Below are 17,627 nucleotides of genomic sequence, written 5' to 3'. Positions count from 1 at the left end.
CTGGTGGGAAAGTAATAGCGGCCTCACCACTCAGGCCTGAGTTAAAATTTATTTAGGGCCCTATTGACATAATGAGACTCCAATTAGCATAAACAGATATCTCCAATTTCTGAGTCCAAATCATTTATGTATATGGTGAACAGCAGTGAATCCAGCATGGATCCCTGTTGATAGTTTTAAATATTTTAAATTCAAATTTGTGGCCTTTATGAAGTTTGTACATGAAATGGATGCAAACACTTTGACTCACTAATAATAGAAGAGCGGGAATTGCAGCAATTAGCTCAATTGGCATTCCCCAGAGCGAGAGTCCCGAAGGCTGTGTTGCCTACCCGGTGCCAGGGTTAAGGACATCTCCTCTGGGCTGGAAAGAAACTTGCAGTGGGAGGGGGTGGATCCAGTTGTCGTGGTCCATGTTGGTACAAACGACGTAGATAGGACTAGGAAGCCGGTTCTGTTAAAGGAGTATGAGCAGCTAGGGGTCAAATTAAAAAACAGAACCTCAAGGGTAATAATGGATTATTACCTGAGCCACGAGCGAATTTGGCTAGGACAAATAAAATTAGAGAGTTAAATGCGTGGCTCAAAGACTGGTGTGGGAGAAATGGGTTTTGCTTCCTGGGACACTGGCACCAGTACTGGGGCAGGAGGGAGCTGTTCCGTTGGGACGGGCTTCACTTGGCCAGTGCTGGGACTCGAGTCCTGGCGGATCATATAACTAGGGCTGTAGAGAGGGCTTTAAACTAACTAGTGGGGGGGAGGTTCCCAGAGAGCAAATAATAAAAATGACAACAGAGAAGGTCATAGACTTAGGTAGCAGTGGGGAAATTAAAAACCAGAGTGTGTCAGGAAGGGGCAGAAGGTATGGAGTAAAAGGTAAAGTAATAAAAAGGGCAAAAGCAGGAATTAAGTGTCACAAAACATATTTGAAAGTTCTCTATCTGAATGCACGTAGCATTCGTAACAAAATAGAGTTAATGGCACAAATAACTACATATTGGTATGATCTTGTGGCCATTACAGAAACATGGCTGCAGGGTGACAAAGCCTGGGAATTAAACATACCAGGTTATTTAACGATCAGGAAGGACAGGCAGGAAGGAAGGGGAGGTGGGGTGGCTATGTTAATAAAGGAAGGAATCACTGTAATACAGAGAAATGATATTGGGTCAAAAGATCAGGATAATGAAACAGTTTGGGTGGAGGTAAGGAATAATAAGGGGAAAAAACACTAGTGGGCGTAGTCTATAGGCCTCCGAACAGTTGCAACTCTGTTGGACGGAGTATCATTCAGGGAATAGTTGAGGCTTGTAATAAGGGAACATCTATAATTATGGGGGATTTTAACTATCATATTATTTGGACAAATCAAATTGGGCAGGGCTGCCTTGAGGATGAGTTCATTGGGTGTATTAGGGATGGGTTTAGAGTCATAGAGTTTTACAGCACAGAAAGAGGCCCTTCGGCCCATCGTGTCTGCGCCGCCCATCCATCCCTGTCCAGTCTAATCCCATTTTCCAGCATTTGGTCCATAGCCTTGTATGCAATGGCATTCCAAGTGCTCATCCAAATGCTTCTTGAATGTTGTGAGGGTTCCTGCCTCTACCACCCTTTTGGGCATTGAGTTCCACATTCCAACCACCCTCTGGGTGAAAAAGTTCCTCCTCAAATCCCCTCTAAATCTCCTGCCCCTTACCCTGAATCTATGCCCCCTTGTTATTGACCCCCCTACTAAGGGGAAAAGTTCCTCTTTGTCTACCCTATCTATGCCCCTCATCATTTTGTATACCTCAATCAGGTCCCCCCTCAGCCTTCTTTGCTCCAAGGAAAACAACACCAGCCTGTTTAGTCTTTCTTCATAGCTGAGGCGCTCCATCCCAGGTAACATCCTGGTGAATCTTCTCTGCACCCTCTCCAAAGCAATCACATCCTTCCTATAGTGAGGCGACCAGAACTGCACACAGTACTCCAGCTGTGGCCTCACCAGCGTTTTGTACAGCTCCATCATAACCTCCCTGCTCTTATATTCTATGCCTCGGCTAATGAAGGCAAGTATCCCATATGCCTTTTTAACCACCTTATCTACCTGCTCCGCTGCCTTCAGGGATCTATGTACATGTACACCAAGGTCCCTCTGACCCTCTGTACTTCCTAGGGTCCTACCACTCATTGTGTATTCCCTTGCCTTATTTGTCCGTCCAAAATGCATCACCTCGCACTTTTCAGGGTTAAATTCCATTTGCCACTTTTCCGCCCATCTGACCAACCCGTTTATATCGTCCTGTAGCCTAAGGCTTTCCTCCTCGCAATTGACCACCCCACCAATTTTCATGTCATCTGCGAACTTGCTGATCGTACCTTTTACATTCTCATCCAAATCATTTATGTAGATCACAAACAACAAGGGACCCAGCACCGATCCCTGAGGTACCTCACTGGACACAGGCTTCCAGTCACAAAAGCAACCTTCGACCATCACCCTCTGCCTCCTGCCACTCAGCCAGTTTAGGATCCAACGCGCCAAGGCACCCTGGATCCCATGGGCTCTTACCTTCTTGACCAGTCTCCTATGCGGGACTTTGTCAAAGGCTTTACTGAAGTCCATGAAGACCACATCCACAGCATTTCCCTCATCCACCCCACTAGTCACCCCCTCGAAAAATTCAATCAGATTTGTCAGACATGATTTACCCTTGACAAAGCCATGCTGACTATCCCCGATTAATCCTTGCCTCTCCAAGTGGAGACTAATTTTGTCCCTCAGAATTTTTTCCAATAATTTCCCTACCACAGATGTTAGGCTCACTGGCCTGTAATTCCCTGGTTTATCCCTGCTACCCTTCTTGTATAATGGTACTACATTATCTGTTCTCCAGTCCTCTGGTACATCCCCTGTGGCCAGAGAGGTTCTGAAAATGTGTGTCAGAGCCCCTGCAATCTCCTCCTTTGCCTCCCACAGCAGCCTGGGATACATCTCATCCGGGCCTGGGGATTTATCCACTTTTTGGCCCGCTAAAACCGCTAGCACCTCCTCCCTCTCGATGCTAATATGTTCAAGTATGTCACAGTCCCCTTGCCCGATTTCTATGTCTGCATCGTCTTTCTCCATAGTGAACACAGATGCAAAAAATTCATTTAAAACCCCGCCTACATCATCTGGCTCTACACACAGATTGCCACTTTGGTCCCTAATGGGCCCTACCCTTTCCCTGGTTATCCTCTTGCCCTTAATATACTTATAAAACATCTTAGGATTTTCCTTTATTTTGCTCGCCAGTGTTATTTCATGGCCGCTCCTTGCCCTCCTAATTTCTTTTTTAAGTATGCCCCTGCACCTTTTATACTCCTCTAGGGCTTCTTCCGTCTTTAGTCTTTTGTAACTGCCAAAAGCCCCCCTTTTTATTTCTAATGCATTTTTGTATATCCCTTGTCATCCAAGGTTCCCTTTGCTTGTTGGTCCCACCCTTGACCTTTTCAGGAACATGTTGGCGCTGTACTCTCTCTATTTCCCTTCTGAAAGTCTCCCGCTGTTTTGATGTGGATTTTCCTATAAGTAGCTGCTCCCAGTCCACTTTGGCCAGATCCTGCCTTATCATATTAAAATCGGCCTTCCCCCAATTTAGAACCCTTATTTCCGGGCCGTCTTTGTCTTTCTCCATGACCACCTTAAATCTCACCGAATTATGGTCACTGTTGCCAAAATGCTCTCCTACTGATACTTCCACCACTTGCCCGGCAACATTCCCCAGAAGTAGGTCCAGTGCCACCCCCTCTCTTGTAGGACTTTCTACATGTTGGCTCAAAAAGCTCTCCTGGATGCACTTTAAGAATTCTGCACCCTCTAAGCCTTTCACACTCTGACTATCCCAATTTATATTGGGGAAGTTGAAATCCCCCACTATTATTACCCTATTATTTTTGCACTTCTCTGAGATTTGCCTACATATCTGTTCCTCTATCTCCCCCTGACTGTTTGGGGGCCTATAGTACACTCCCAGCAAAGTGCTTGCCCCCTTTTTGTTTTTAAGTTCTACCCATATGGCCTCATTAGAGGACCCCGCTAATATATCATCCCTCCTTACAGCAGTAATTGACTCCTTAATTAATATTGCAACGCCCCCTCCCCTTTTACACCCCCCTCTGTCTCGCCTGAAGATTCTATACCCCGGAATATTGAGCTGCCAGTCCTGACCCTCCCTCAACCATGTCTCCGTGATAGCAACAATATCGTACTCCCATGTGTTCAACAACAACTTCAGTTCATCCACCTTATTTGCAAGACTCCTTGCATTAAAATAAATGCCTTCCAGCCCTGCCATATTCCCTTTTGCCTCCACATATTTGCTCTGCCTTCCCAGCTGACTTGTTTTTTCCTCTGTATTTGGCTGTAAATCACCCCCTACTATAGCTCCACTCTGTACCCCATCCCCCTGCCAAGTTAGTTTAACCCCCCCCCCCCCAGCAGTGCTAGCAAACCTCCCCGCAAGGATATTGGTTCCCCTCTGGTTCAGGTGTAAACCGTCCGACTTGTACAAGTTCCACCTTTCCCAGAAGCAGACCCAGTGATCCAGGAAACTAAAGCCCTCCCCCCTGCACCATCCCTTTAGCCACGCATTCATCTGTTCTATCTTCCTATTCCTATACCCACTAGCACGTGGCACCGGGAGTAATCCAGAGATTACAACCTTTGAGGTCCTGCTCTTTAATCCTTCACCTAGCTCCTTAAATTCTTGCTGCAGGACCTCATCCCTCTTTTTACCTATGTCGTTGGTACCAATGTGGACCACGACCTCTGGCTGTTCACCCTCCCCCTCCAGAATGCCCTGCAGCCGCTCAGTGATATCCTTGACCCTGGCACCAGGGAGGCAACAAACCATCCTGGATTCACGTCTACGGCCACAGAAACGCCTATCTGTTCCCCTTACTATAGAATCCCCTACCACTATTGCTCTCCCACTCTTTCCCCCCTTCCTGGGCAGCAGGAGCACCCCCAGTGCCAGGAAGTTGGCTGCTGCTGCCTTCCCCTGGTGAGTCATCCCCCCCAGCAGTATCCAAATCGGTATACTTGTTTGAGAGGGGAATGGTCACAGGGGTCTCCTGCACTACCTGCCTGCTTCTATTGCTCCCCCTGGTGGTCACCCATTTCCTGTCTTCCTGTGCAGCCCTTCCCTGCGGTGTGACCAACTCACTAAACGTGCTATCCACAACCCTCTCAGCATCGTGAATGCTCAACAACCCATCCACCCGCAGCTCCAGCGCCTCAATGCGGTCTGCTAGTAGCTGCAGATGGATGCATCTCTGGCACACGTGGTCATCAGGGGCACCGGGGTCCCTGAATTCCCACATAGAGCAAGAGGAGCATATCACGGGGCTGGGCTCACCTGGCATGACCTTCCCTTTACTTAATTTAAATTAATTTACTACCACCAATTAAAAATATCTCTAAGGCGCTTGTATAGTCTACCAACAGTCCCTGCTAGACCAGAAAAGACCCTGGTAACTATAAACTACAGAGTTAAAGTTTAAAAAAGAGAAATACTCACCAACCAATCACTTACCTGCTCCCTGGTGACGTCACACTCTGATTACTTTTTACCTCTCTCCTCTGCTGTTGATTTGGTGTGCCTCACCTCGCACTGCCGCCGATTTGAATCTGCCGCCGCTTTTAACTGCCACCGGTCACTGCCCCTTCACAGGTCCGATGCTCTGATCGGGCCTCACCTCGCACTGCCGCCGATTTGAATCTGCCGCCGCTTTTAACTGCCGCCGGTCACTGCCCCTTCACAGGTCCGATGCTCTGATCGGGCCTCACCTCGCACTGCCGCCGATTTGAATCTGCCGCCGCTTTTAACTGCCGCCGGTCACTGCCCCTTCACAGGTCTGATGCTCTGATCGGGCCTCACCTCGCACTGCCGCCGATTTGAATCTGCCGCCGCTTTTAACTGCCGCCGGTCACTGCCCCTTCACAGGTCCGATGCTCTGATCTGGCCTCACCTCGCACTGCCGCTGATTTGAATCTGCCGCCGCTTTTAACTGCCACCGGTCACTGCCCCTTCACAGGTCCGATGCTCTGATCGGGCCTCACCTCGCACTGCCGCCGATTTGAATCTGCCGCCGCTTTTAACTGCCGCCGGTCACTGCCCCTTCACAGGTCCGATGCTCTGATCGGGCCTCACCTCGCACTGCCGCCGATTTGAATCTGCCGCCGCTTTTAACTGCCGCCGGTCACTGCCCCTTCACAGGTCCGATGCTCTGATCGGGCCTCACCTCGCACTGCCGCCGATTTGAATCTGCCGCCGCTTTTAACTGCCGCCGGTCACTGCCCCTTCACAGGTCCGATGCTCTGATCGGGCCTCACCTCGCACTGCCGCCGATTTGAATCTGCCGCCGCTTTTAACTGCCACCGGTCACTGCCCCTTCACAGGTCCGATGCTCTGATCGGGCCTCACCTCGCACTGCCGCCGATTTGAATCTGCCGCCGCTTTTAACTGCCGCCGGTCACTGCCCCTTCACAGGTCCGATGCTCTGATCGGGCCTCACCTCGCACTGCCGCCGATTTGAATCTGCCGCCGCTTTTAACTGCCGCCGGTCACTGCCCCTTCACAGGTCTGATGCTCTGATCGGGCCTCACCTCGCACTGCCGCCGATTTGAATCTGCCGCCGCTTTTAACTGCCGCCGGTCACTGCCCCTTCACAGGTCCGATGCTCTGATCGGGCCTCACCTCGCACTGCCGCCGATTTGAATCTGCCGCCGCTTTTAACTGCCGCCGGTCACTGCCCCTTCACAGGTCCGATGCTCTGATCTGGCCTCACCTCGCACTGCCGCTGATTTGAATCTGCCGCCGCTTTTAACTGCCGCCGGTCACTGCCCCTTCACAGGTCCGATGCTCTGATCGGGCCTCACCTCGCACTGCCGCCGATTTGAATCTGCCGCCGCTTTTAACTGCCGCCGGTCACTGCCCCTTCACAGGTCCGATGCTCTGATCTGGCCTCACCTCGCACTGCCGCCGATTTGAATCTGCCGCCGCTTTTAACTGCCGCCGGTCACTGCCCCTTCACAGGTCCGATGCTCTGATCGGGCCTCACCTCGTACTGCCGCCGATTTGAATCTGCCGCCGCTTTTAACTGCCGCCGGTCACTGCCCCTTCACAGGTCCGATGCTCTGATCAGGCCTCGCCTCGCACTGCCGGGTTTCTTGAGCAGTATGTAACTGAACCGACCAGGGGGCAAGCAACCTTAGATCTGGTCCTGTGTAACGAGACAGGATTAATTAAAAATGTCCTAGTAAAGGATCCCCTTGGAATGAGTGACCATAACATGGTTGAATTCCATATTCAATTAGAGGGTGAGAAGGTTGGATCTCAAACAAGCGTGCTAAGCTTGAATAAAAGAGACTATGAAGGTATGAGAGCAGAATTGAGTAGAGTGGATTGGGAAAATAGATTAAAGTGTAAGACGATACATGATCAGTGGTGTACATTTAAGGAGTTATTTTACAACTTCCAAAAAAAATATATTCCACTGAGAAGAAAAGGGTGTAAAAGAAAAGACAGCCATCCGTGGCTAAGTAAAGAAATTAAGGATAGTATTCGACTAAAAACAAGGGCATATAAGGTAGCCAAATCTAGTGGGAGGATAGAGGATTGGGAAAACTTTAAAAGACAGCAAAAAGTAACAAAAAGATTGATTAAGAAAGGGAAAATAGATTATGAAAGTAAATTAGCAAAAAATATAAAAACAGATAGTAAGAGTTTTTATAGTTATATAAAAAGAAAAAGGGTGGCTAAAGTAAATGTTGGTCCCTTAGAGGATGAGACCGGGAAATTAATGGTGGGAAATATGGAGATGGCAAATCCACTGAATATTTTGTATCAGTCTTTACAGTAGAAGACACTAAGAATATCCCAACACTGGACAAACAGGGGCTATGGGGGGGGGGGGAGGAGCTAAACACGATCAAAATCACTAAGGAAGTGGTACTTGGTAAAATAATGGGACTCAAGGCAGATAAATCACCTGGACCTGATGGCTTACATCCTAGGGTCTTGAGGGAAGTGGCGGTAGGGATTGTGGATGCATTGGTAATAATTTTCCAAAACTCCCTGGACTCAGCAATGGTCCCGGCAGACTGGAAAACTGCTAATGTAACACCCTTATTTAAAAAGGGCAGTAGACAGAAGGCTGGAAACTATAGACCGGTTAGCCTAACATCTGTGGTAGGTAAAATATTGGAGTCCATTATTAAGGAGACAGTAACAGGACATTTGGATAATCATAATTTAATAGGACAAAGTCAGCATGGTTTTATGAAGGGGAAGTCATGTTTGACAAATTTGCTGGAGTTCTTTGAGGAAGTAACATATAGGGTGGATAAAGGGGAACCAGTGGACGTAGTGTATTTAGACTTCCAAAAGGCATTTGACAAGGTGCCACACAAAAGATTATTGCTTAAGATAAAAAATCACGGGATTGGGGGTAATATTCTGGCATGGATAGAGGATTGGCTATCTAACAGAAGGCAGAGAGTTGGGATAAATGGTTCATTCTCAGACTGGCAATCAGTAACTAGTGGTGTTCTGCAGGGGTCAGTGCTGGGTCCCCAACTCTTTACAATCTATATTAACAATTTGGAGGAGGGGACCGAGCGTAACATATCAAAATTTGCAGATGATACTAAGATGGGAGGGAAAGTAGTAAGTGAGGAGGACATAAAAAACCTGCAAGGGGCCATAGACAGGCTAAGTAAATGGGCAGAGATTTGGCAGATGGAATACAATACTGGAAAGTGTGAGGTTATGCATGTGGTGTATGTGCCTTTAAGTGCAATTGTGGTGTATGTGCCTTTAAGAGCCCCAGGTGTGCGTAATGCCGGTAATTGCCACTTGGGCTATATAAGCCTGTGTATTGTGTATATCCTTTAGAACCCCCCCCCCCGCCCCCCCAGACTTGCTTAGTAAATACCTATGAACCAACTCCTGTCTTCAGTGTCTTTATCTACACACGGACACTACAGTGGCGACGAAGTGCAAACGGACTTACCTGCAATTCGGCAGCACCTCAAGGACATCGATTCCTCCAGCGTCCAGAAGACTCAAGGAAGTAATAGCAACTGTGGTTTCACCGGCTGGCCAAGCTGGTGGCAGGTACTGCGCTAATCCTTCCTGGGCGTCAGGCTGGGGCTCCAGCGGCGGGCTCTACAGCTGAGACAGGCAGCGAAATCGGAGGCAAGCAATAACGGACTGGGAGGGTGCACTCGGGAGACGGCCGGCGCAGCAAGCATTGTCAGCGTTTAGACCTCCGTCGGGAACGAGTCTCCAACAGTGAATAAACGGAAACCACAGTAAAACAGCGTTGTTATCGGTAGCAGCGGCGGGAAAGCACAGGAAGCGCCATATCGTTGCTGCAGAGAAAAAAAAAAAGCGCGGGAAGCGCCATATCTTTTTTGAAATGCCTAAGTCTGGCAATATTGATGCTTTTGATAACGAAACAGAGCCTAACTTTGGCAATATTGATGTTTTTGATAAGATAGAAGATTGGACCACATATGCAGAAAGAGTTGGAGGTGTTTTGCACCGCAAATGGAATAGAAGATGAAAAAAAAGCTTCAGTGCTTCTGGATCTAATGGGCGCAGAAACATACAAGCTGTTACGCAACTTAATCACTCCAGCCGAACCGATGGACAAGAATTTTGAGGAGATTGTTGATACCCTACACTGCCAATTCGAGGCAGGACTGGCAGATTCTCTGCAAGACAAATTCATCTGCGATCCCCTAAGTGTAGAAACACAAAAAAAGGTATCTTCTGGAAAAGATTTAACACTGGACAAGGCTTTCAGTGCAATAGGAGCGGCAAAGATACAGCAAAGGCCACAGGACTTCGGCACCCATGAAATGACACGGGGTTTCGAGAGATGTTATCGCTGCGGCAGATCCAACCATGACCAGAGGGATTGTTGGTTCAAAGAAAAAGCATGCAGGCGATGCGGAAAGATGGGACACATTCCACGTGTATGCCGATCTGAAGATAAAAAATCCACTAACGGGAAAAGAATCAATAAGGAAAAGCACAGAAAGGTACAAATGATGACGGACAGTAGCTCCAAAGACCAGAAGAGCGATAGCGACTGCGGAAACAAGAGACTAAGCTCTCTCAAATTACATAATGTAATTGCCAATGAAGATTACCAGACCATTTGGGTTACCCTCATAATAGCAGGGTCCCCAGTTAAAATGGAGCTAGATACAGGATCAGCTCTAACCGTAATAAATCGATGAGATTACGAGAGGCTATTTTCGCATATACCTCTAAAAGACACATCCATTATCTTAAAAACATATACGGGGCAGAAAGTATACCCCAAAGGAAAAATAAAGGTGCCTGTGGTATACAACGGCAAAGAAATACAAAAGTTGTATTTATACATTCTACAAGATGGTGGTCCACCGTTGTTGGGACGTGAATGGATAAGGAAGATACATTTAGACTGGCACTCCATTCAGGCACTGACGGTGACCAGTAAGGAAAAAAACAATGATGACATCATACCTGAACAATTAAAAGACATCTTGGCCAACGCCAAAGAAGTGTTTCAAGAGAAACTAGGAACCTTGAAAGGCATCACCGCCTCAATAAAAGTGGAAGATGCAGCAATTCCAAAAATTTTTAAGGCAAGACCGGTGCCATACGCAATACGTCCGGCAGTCGAGGCAGAGCTGGAGAATTTGGAAAAGGCAGGCGTATTATCCAAAATAGATTGGAGCGAATGGGCAACACCCATCGTTCCAGTCATGAAAAAAGCATTGAAAAATAACTCTGAGGAACAGAGAAAAATTCGCATCTGTGGGGACTTTAAGGTGACCGTAAACCCGGTCCTTCACATGGTACAGTATCCTCTTCCGAGGATAGAAGATATTTTCGCCTCACTATCCGGAGGAAAACGTTTCACAAAAATTGACTTGGCACAGGCATATCTACAGATGGAGGTTGAGGAGACCTCTAAAAAGTATCTCACAATAAACACACACAAAGGCCTGTACCAGTACAATCGACTGGTTTTTGGAGTAGCATCAGCTCCAGCTATCTGGCAAAGAGCTATGGAGCAAGTCCTGCAAGGGATTCCGGGGACTGAGTGTTACCTAGACGACATCCTTATAACAGGAGAAAACGACAACGAGCACCTTGCCAATTTGGAGCAGGTGCTCACTAGGCTGAAAGAATGGGGCCTACGAGCAAATCGCCCCAAGTGCGAATTTTTCCAAAATCAGATATCATATTGTGGCCACATAATTAATAAGGAAGGGTTGCATAAGTCACCTGAAAAAATTGAAGCAGTTATAAAAGCCCCAGCACCTGAAAATGTTTCACAATTGAGGTCATTCCTGGGATTAATAAATTACTATCATAAATTTTTACCGAACTTATCAACTATTCTACACCCTCTTAATGATCTTCTACACACAGGAGTGATTTGGAAATGGAACGAAGACTGTAAATGTGCCTTCCATAAATGTAAAGACTTAATCACATCCGAGAAAGTTTTGGCTCATTACAACCCATCACTACCAATCAGACTGGCGTGCGATGCATCCCCTTACGGCATAGGAGCGGTATTGTCCCATAGATTCCCTGATGGCTCGGAACGGCCGATAGCTTTTGCGTCACGCTCATTGAACTCAGCTGAGCGTAACTATTCCCAGATAGACAGGGAAGCACTCAGCCTGGTATGGGGAGTGAAGAAATTCAACCATTACCTACACGGACAAAAATTTCCCTTGCTGACTGACCATCAACCCCTCATCTCCATATTCAACCCTAAGAAAGGTGTCCCCATTATGACGGCACAAAGACTACAGAGGTGGTCCCTTTTTCTAGGGGCACACCAATACAACATTGAATACAAAGGGTCAAAACAGCATGGGAATGCTGACGGTTTATCGCGCCTGCCGTTGCCAACGATAGAAGAGGCACCTACAGTAGACCCAGTAGAGATATTCCACTCTACCATAGTGGAATGTCTACCGGTGACAAATTCTGCCATTGAAAGGGAGACAAGAAATGACCCTACTCTCTCACGGGTCTACGATTTAACAATGAAGGGATGGCCAGCACATGGCGAACCACTGTTGCCAGCATTCTCACAAAGAAGAGAACAGCTGTCAGTGTGCCGAGGAACCTTGATGTGTGGATCCAGAGTGGTGATTCCACCCAAACTCCAGGATAAAGTGCTAAAGGAGCTTCACGAGGGGCATCTGGGTGGAGTGAAAATGAAGAACCTAGCTCGGGCGTTTGTATGGTGGCCAGGTATCGATGGAGACATCGAAGACATGACCAAGAGCTGCCTAGGATGCCAGAAGGTCCAAAATGCTCCGCCACAGGCCCCTCTACATCCATGGGAGTGGCCCTCATCTCCCTGGCAAAGGGTGCACATCGACTTTGCTGGTCCATTTATGGATTCAATGTTCTTAATCGCAGTTGATGCACACTCCAAGTGGCCGGAGGTAATAAAGATGTCCTCCACCACCACGGAAAAAACCATCACAGTATTAAGGACCATATTTGCCAGGAATGGGCTGCCAGAACAGATATGTTCTGATAATGGACCGCAATTTGTGTCCGAAGAATTCAGAAAGTTCTTAAAGAACAATGGGGTAAAGCACTACACGTCCGCCCCATACCATCCCGCCACCAATGGATTGGCTGAAAGGTTTGTCCAGACCTTTAAGAAGGCCATAAAGGCCATGGGTAATGAAGACATAAAACTTCAGCACAAGGTGGATAACTTCTTATTTGCATATAGGAATGCAACACATATGGTTACAAACCAAACTCCCGCCATGATGTTCTACAATAGAAACCTAAGATGCCGGCTGGATTTGGTCAAGCCCAACATCCGAAGGGACGTGGAGAACCGGCAGTTTCAGGGCATGAATGAAAGGCCAACTAGGGCCTTCCAGATAGGCCAACCGGTTTTGGCCCGGGACTACCGTACCGAGAAATGGCAGCTTGGAACTATCTGCACACGACTAGGACCACTGATGTATACCGTGGACATCGGAGAAAGCATAATAAGGCGCCATGCTGACCAAATCATCAAGTCATCCGAAAAGGGACAACCTACACCACCACGCTATACATCTAACGATGAAGTAGAGATACCCATATCTACCTCCGATCCGGTGATACTGGAACCCGATGAACCCGACACTGGCCTTCAAGCTGAATCAGCCTTGCCAGAAGAACCTACTACACCACCAGAAACTACTACACCCCCGAGGCGTTATCCGGACCGAGTCAGGAAGCCTCCTGAGAGACTAACTTATAATTAATTAATACAGCAATGTATATTATTTTGCATATAACATGTAATTAATAATTACTTAAAATATGATGTACTAGTTAGCTAGAAGGGGAGGAATTGCGGCGTATGTGCCTTTAAGAGCCCCAGGTGTGCGTAATGCCGGTAATTGCCACTTGGGCTATATAAGCCTGTGTATTGTGTATATCCTTTAGAACCCCCCCCAGACTTGCTTAGTAAATACCTATGAACCAACTCCTGTCTTCAGTGTCTTTATCTACACACGGACACTACAATGCACTTTGGCAGGAAAAATCGTAGAGCAAGTTATTATCTTAATGGCAAGAAACTGGAAAGTACTGAAGTACAAAGGGATCTGGGGGTCCTGGTGCATGAAACTCAAAAGGTGCAGCAAGTGATTAAGAAGGCCAATGGAATGTTGGCTTTTATTGCTAGGGGGATAGAATATAAAAATAGGGAGGTATTGCTTCAGTTGTACAAGGTATTGGTGAGACCTCACCTGGAATACTGCGTACAGTTTTGGTGTCCATACTTAAGAAAGGACATACTTGCTCTCGAGTCAGTACAAAGAAGGTTCACTCGGTTAATCCCGGGGATGAGGGGATGGACATATGAGGAGAGGTTGAGTAGATTGGGACTCTACTCATTGGAGTTCAGAAGAATGAGAGGCGATCTTATTGAAACATATAAGATTGTGAAGGGGTTGGATCGGGTGGATGCGGGGAGGATGTTCCCGATGATGGGTGAAATTAGAACTAGGGGGCATAGCCTTAGAATAAGGGGCTGCTCTTTCAAATCTGAGATGAGGAGGAACTGCTTCACTCAGAGGGTGGTAGGTCCATGGAATATGCTGCCCCAAAAAGCTGTAGAAGCTACATCATTACATAAATTTAAAACAGAAATAGACAGTTTCCTAGAAGTAAAGGGAATAAAGGGTTATGGGGAACGGGCAGGAATTTGGACATGAGTCTAGGTTCGGATCGGTCATGGCCCTGTGGGTAACGGAGCGGGCCCAGGGGCCATGTAGCCTGATCCTGCTCCTATTTCATGTGTCTAATTCTGTTAGATTCAGGAGATGGTTCAGTGATAGTAGATTGGCGGTTAGGATCAGATCAGCCAGGGCAGCACGGTGGCATAGTGGTTAGCACTGTTGCCTCACAGCGCCAGGGACCCGGGTTCAAATCCGGCCTTGGGTGACTGTCTGTGTGGAGTTTGCACATTCTCCCCGTGTTTGCGTGGGTTTTCTCCGGGTGCTCCGGTTTCCTCCCACAGTCCAAAGATGTGCGGGTTAGGTTGATTGGCCATGATAAAAAAATTGGCCCTTAGTGTTAGCGGGGATTAAATACGTGGGGTTACGGGGCTTGGGTGGGATGGCTGTCGGTGTAGGGACCGGGTGCTAGGGTTTGGATGATCAGCCATGATCTCGTTGAATGGCGGAGCAGGCTCGAAGGGCCGAATGGCCTATTGCTCCTATCTTCTATGTTTCTATGGTCTTATTGAATGGCGGAGCAGGCTCGATTGGCCTACTCCTGCTCCTATTTCTTATGTTCTTATGTTCTGATCACTCTGCCAGTTGTATGCCTGCTCTCCCAATGCTCAGGATTGGGGAATCAGCCCTAATGCTTGCAAGACGATAGCAAAATACTGCGGATGTTGGAAATCCAAAATAACAACAGAAAATGCTGGAAAAACTCAGCAGGTCAGGCAACATCCGTGGACAGAAATTTGAGTGGACTGCAGCATAGCCTTGCAAAGATCTCAAAAATCATAGTGGTCTCTTGCAAATTGCAACATTTCACCATACAAAGAGGCATTATAGAGCAGATGGAGGAGGGGGCCCAGCCACAACCTTTTGTAGAATAGGATGCGAGACTGAGCCAGAAGATATGGCTGCTGAACTCCAGTTGCAGCACCTGACTATATCTATAATCATACGCACATTCAGTTGATTACCTGATCCAATGTACAAACAGTCGTGTCCACATGTGCACAATGAAGTTGTTTTGTACACTATCACTACCAATGTCTTGTGTCCTACCTCAAATACTATGGCTACCAATCTGTTTTATTCTGCTCTGTTAAATGTAAACTTTCTGGCCAGAGTTGGAAAAAAGCAAAGCTAATTTATTTCCCAATTAGTAATCTGTGTAGATGAGGTTGGAGTTCCTTACCCCAGTGCTTTAACAATGTGTGTCTCTTGGAATCTAACCAAGGGTTCTTTTAAAGTGCTTTCTTGTGGGAGAACTAAATGTGGTGGATAGTTGCAGGTTACTTCTTAGGATGGTGATGACTCTTTGTGCTGGGTCCTGAAATGGCCTTCCAACTGTTGGCACCACATTTAATGCTGCGGTAACTGCACAGTCCTGCCCACTTTCTAGCACATCCTATGCCATTTGAATGGGGTGGCCGAGTGGGCTAGATATGGTGTTGTCCTTGGGCTGATAAGTAGCAGGTAACATTCGTGCCATACAAGTGCCAGGCAATGACTATCTCCAACAAGCGAGAGTCTAACCACCGCCCCTTGACAATCAACGGCATTACCATCGCCGAATCCCCCACCATCAACATCCTGGGGGTCACCATTGACCAGAATCTTAACTGGACTAGCCACATAAATACTATGACAACAAGAGCAGGTCAGAGGCTAAGTATTCTGCGGCGAGTCTCACCTCCTGACTCCCCAGAGCCTTTCCACCATCTATAAGGCACAAGTTAAGAGTGTGGTGGAATACTCTCCACTTCCCTGGATGAGTGCAGCTCCAACAACACTCTACACCATCCAGGACTAAGCAGCCCACTCGATTGGCACCCCATCCACCACTTTAAACATTCACTTCCTCCACCACCAGCATACCGTGGCTGCAGTGTGTACCATCTACAAGATGCGCTGCAGCAACTCGCCAAGGCTTCTGCGGCAGCACCTCCCAAATCCGCGACCTCTTCCACCTAGAAGGACAAGGGCAGCCGGCGCGTGGGAACACCACTACCTCCCAGTTCCCCTCCAAGTCACACACCATCCTGACTTGGAAGTATATCCCCGTTCCTTCATTGTCGCTGGGTCAAAATCCTGGAACTCCCTCTCTAACAGTACTGTGGGAGTACCTTCATCTCATGGACTGCAGCAGTCCAAGAAGGCGGGTCACCACCACCACCTTGAGGGCAATTAGGGATGTGCAATAAGTGCTGGCCTTGCCAGCGCGGCCCACATCCCATGAATGACTTTAAAAAAAAGACAGGGCTGAATTTTAATGGGGAAGTGGGGTTGGGGGTTCTCCGAAGCAGTTGGGCCTGATTTGCATGAGAAGCCTCTGTTTCCCACCCGCAGCCAGCTGGATTGAGAGGCTGGCTGCCTCCGTGCGGGTAGGCCTGTGGCAATGGGCCACAGAGAGTAGGGAGGGAGGGATCATGATTCGGCCAGGGAGCAGCCGGCGGAGCAGGGGTGGGTGTATTAGCAATCAAGGGCTGGGACCAGCGCGGGGAGTGTCTCAAGATGATCGTGCGGGGGGGGTGGGTCTCCAGGAGATCGTGATCGAGGGCTGGCCGGAGGAGTGTGGGTGGTTCTGATGGGATCAGGGGCCTGTAGCAGCTCTGGGGGGGAAGGAGTCGTGGGGGATCGGAGGCCTATGGGGGGAATCGCAGGTCTCGTAGAGGGGACTACATTTGGTGGTGGTGGGTTAGGCAGGGACCCTGGATTTAGGAGGTAAGTGTAAAGACACTCACCTCCTGGATCCAGCTGTCCTCGCCTTGCAATAGCTGGTGGGTTTCACGAGGCGTGCAAAACCCGACCCGCTAAAGTTAAATACAAAATGAAGGTTAAAGCAGAGGCTTCTAACCTCATTGTAATATTTAACTAGATGACCCGCCTCCTGGCAGCGGTTTGGTTGCCCGTCTTCCCCCCTCAGTTAAAACCAGAAGTGGGCGGGTTCAGGTTGGGATTCAGATTTTTAACACTTTAACTACCCACATGCCCTGAACCAACCTGTTTTTTTAGGTTAAAATTCCCCCCACAGCTGGACACTTCTTCAGCGATTCTGAGTGGCAGCAGACTGCTGGATAGTAAAGTGGTCTGTGACGCTCTGCTTCAAGCTTCCCTCAATCAATCCCCCAACATGTTGAGTCCAGACAAAGAGAGGCTCGTATATGTTGGAGACCAAGGTCTTGTATACTGTGTTAAGAGTTATGACTCTAGGGCTGGATTTTGTCAGTGTGGGCGGGCTGGGGCGTGTCAGGTGGAAATCATGTCAGGGCCCGACTCCTAAGTGTAGTGTTGAAAAAGTGGGATTTTCCCCTAATTGGGCACTTGATTTCCT

The sequence above is a fragment of the Somniosus microcephalus genome, chromosome 1 (genome assembly GCF_052327205.1).
Source record: "Somniosus microcephalus isolate GS21.2 chromosome 1, FLI_Smic_1.0, whole genome shotgun sequence".
Taxonomy (NCBI): domain Eukaryota; kingdom Metazoa; phylum Chordata; class Chondrichthyes; order Squaliformes; family Somniosidae; genus Somniosus; species Somniosus microcephalus.
The sequence above is the reverse complement of the archived record's forward strand: the minus strand, read 5'-3'. Positions refer to the sequence as shown.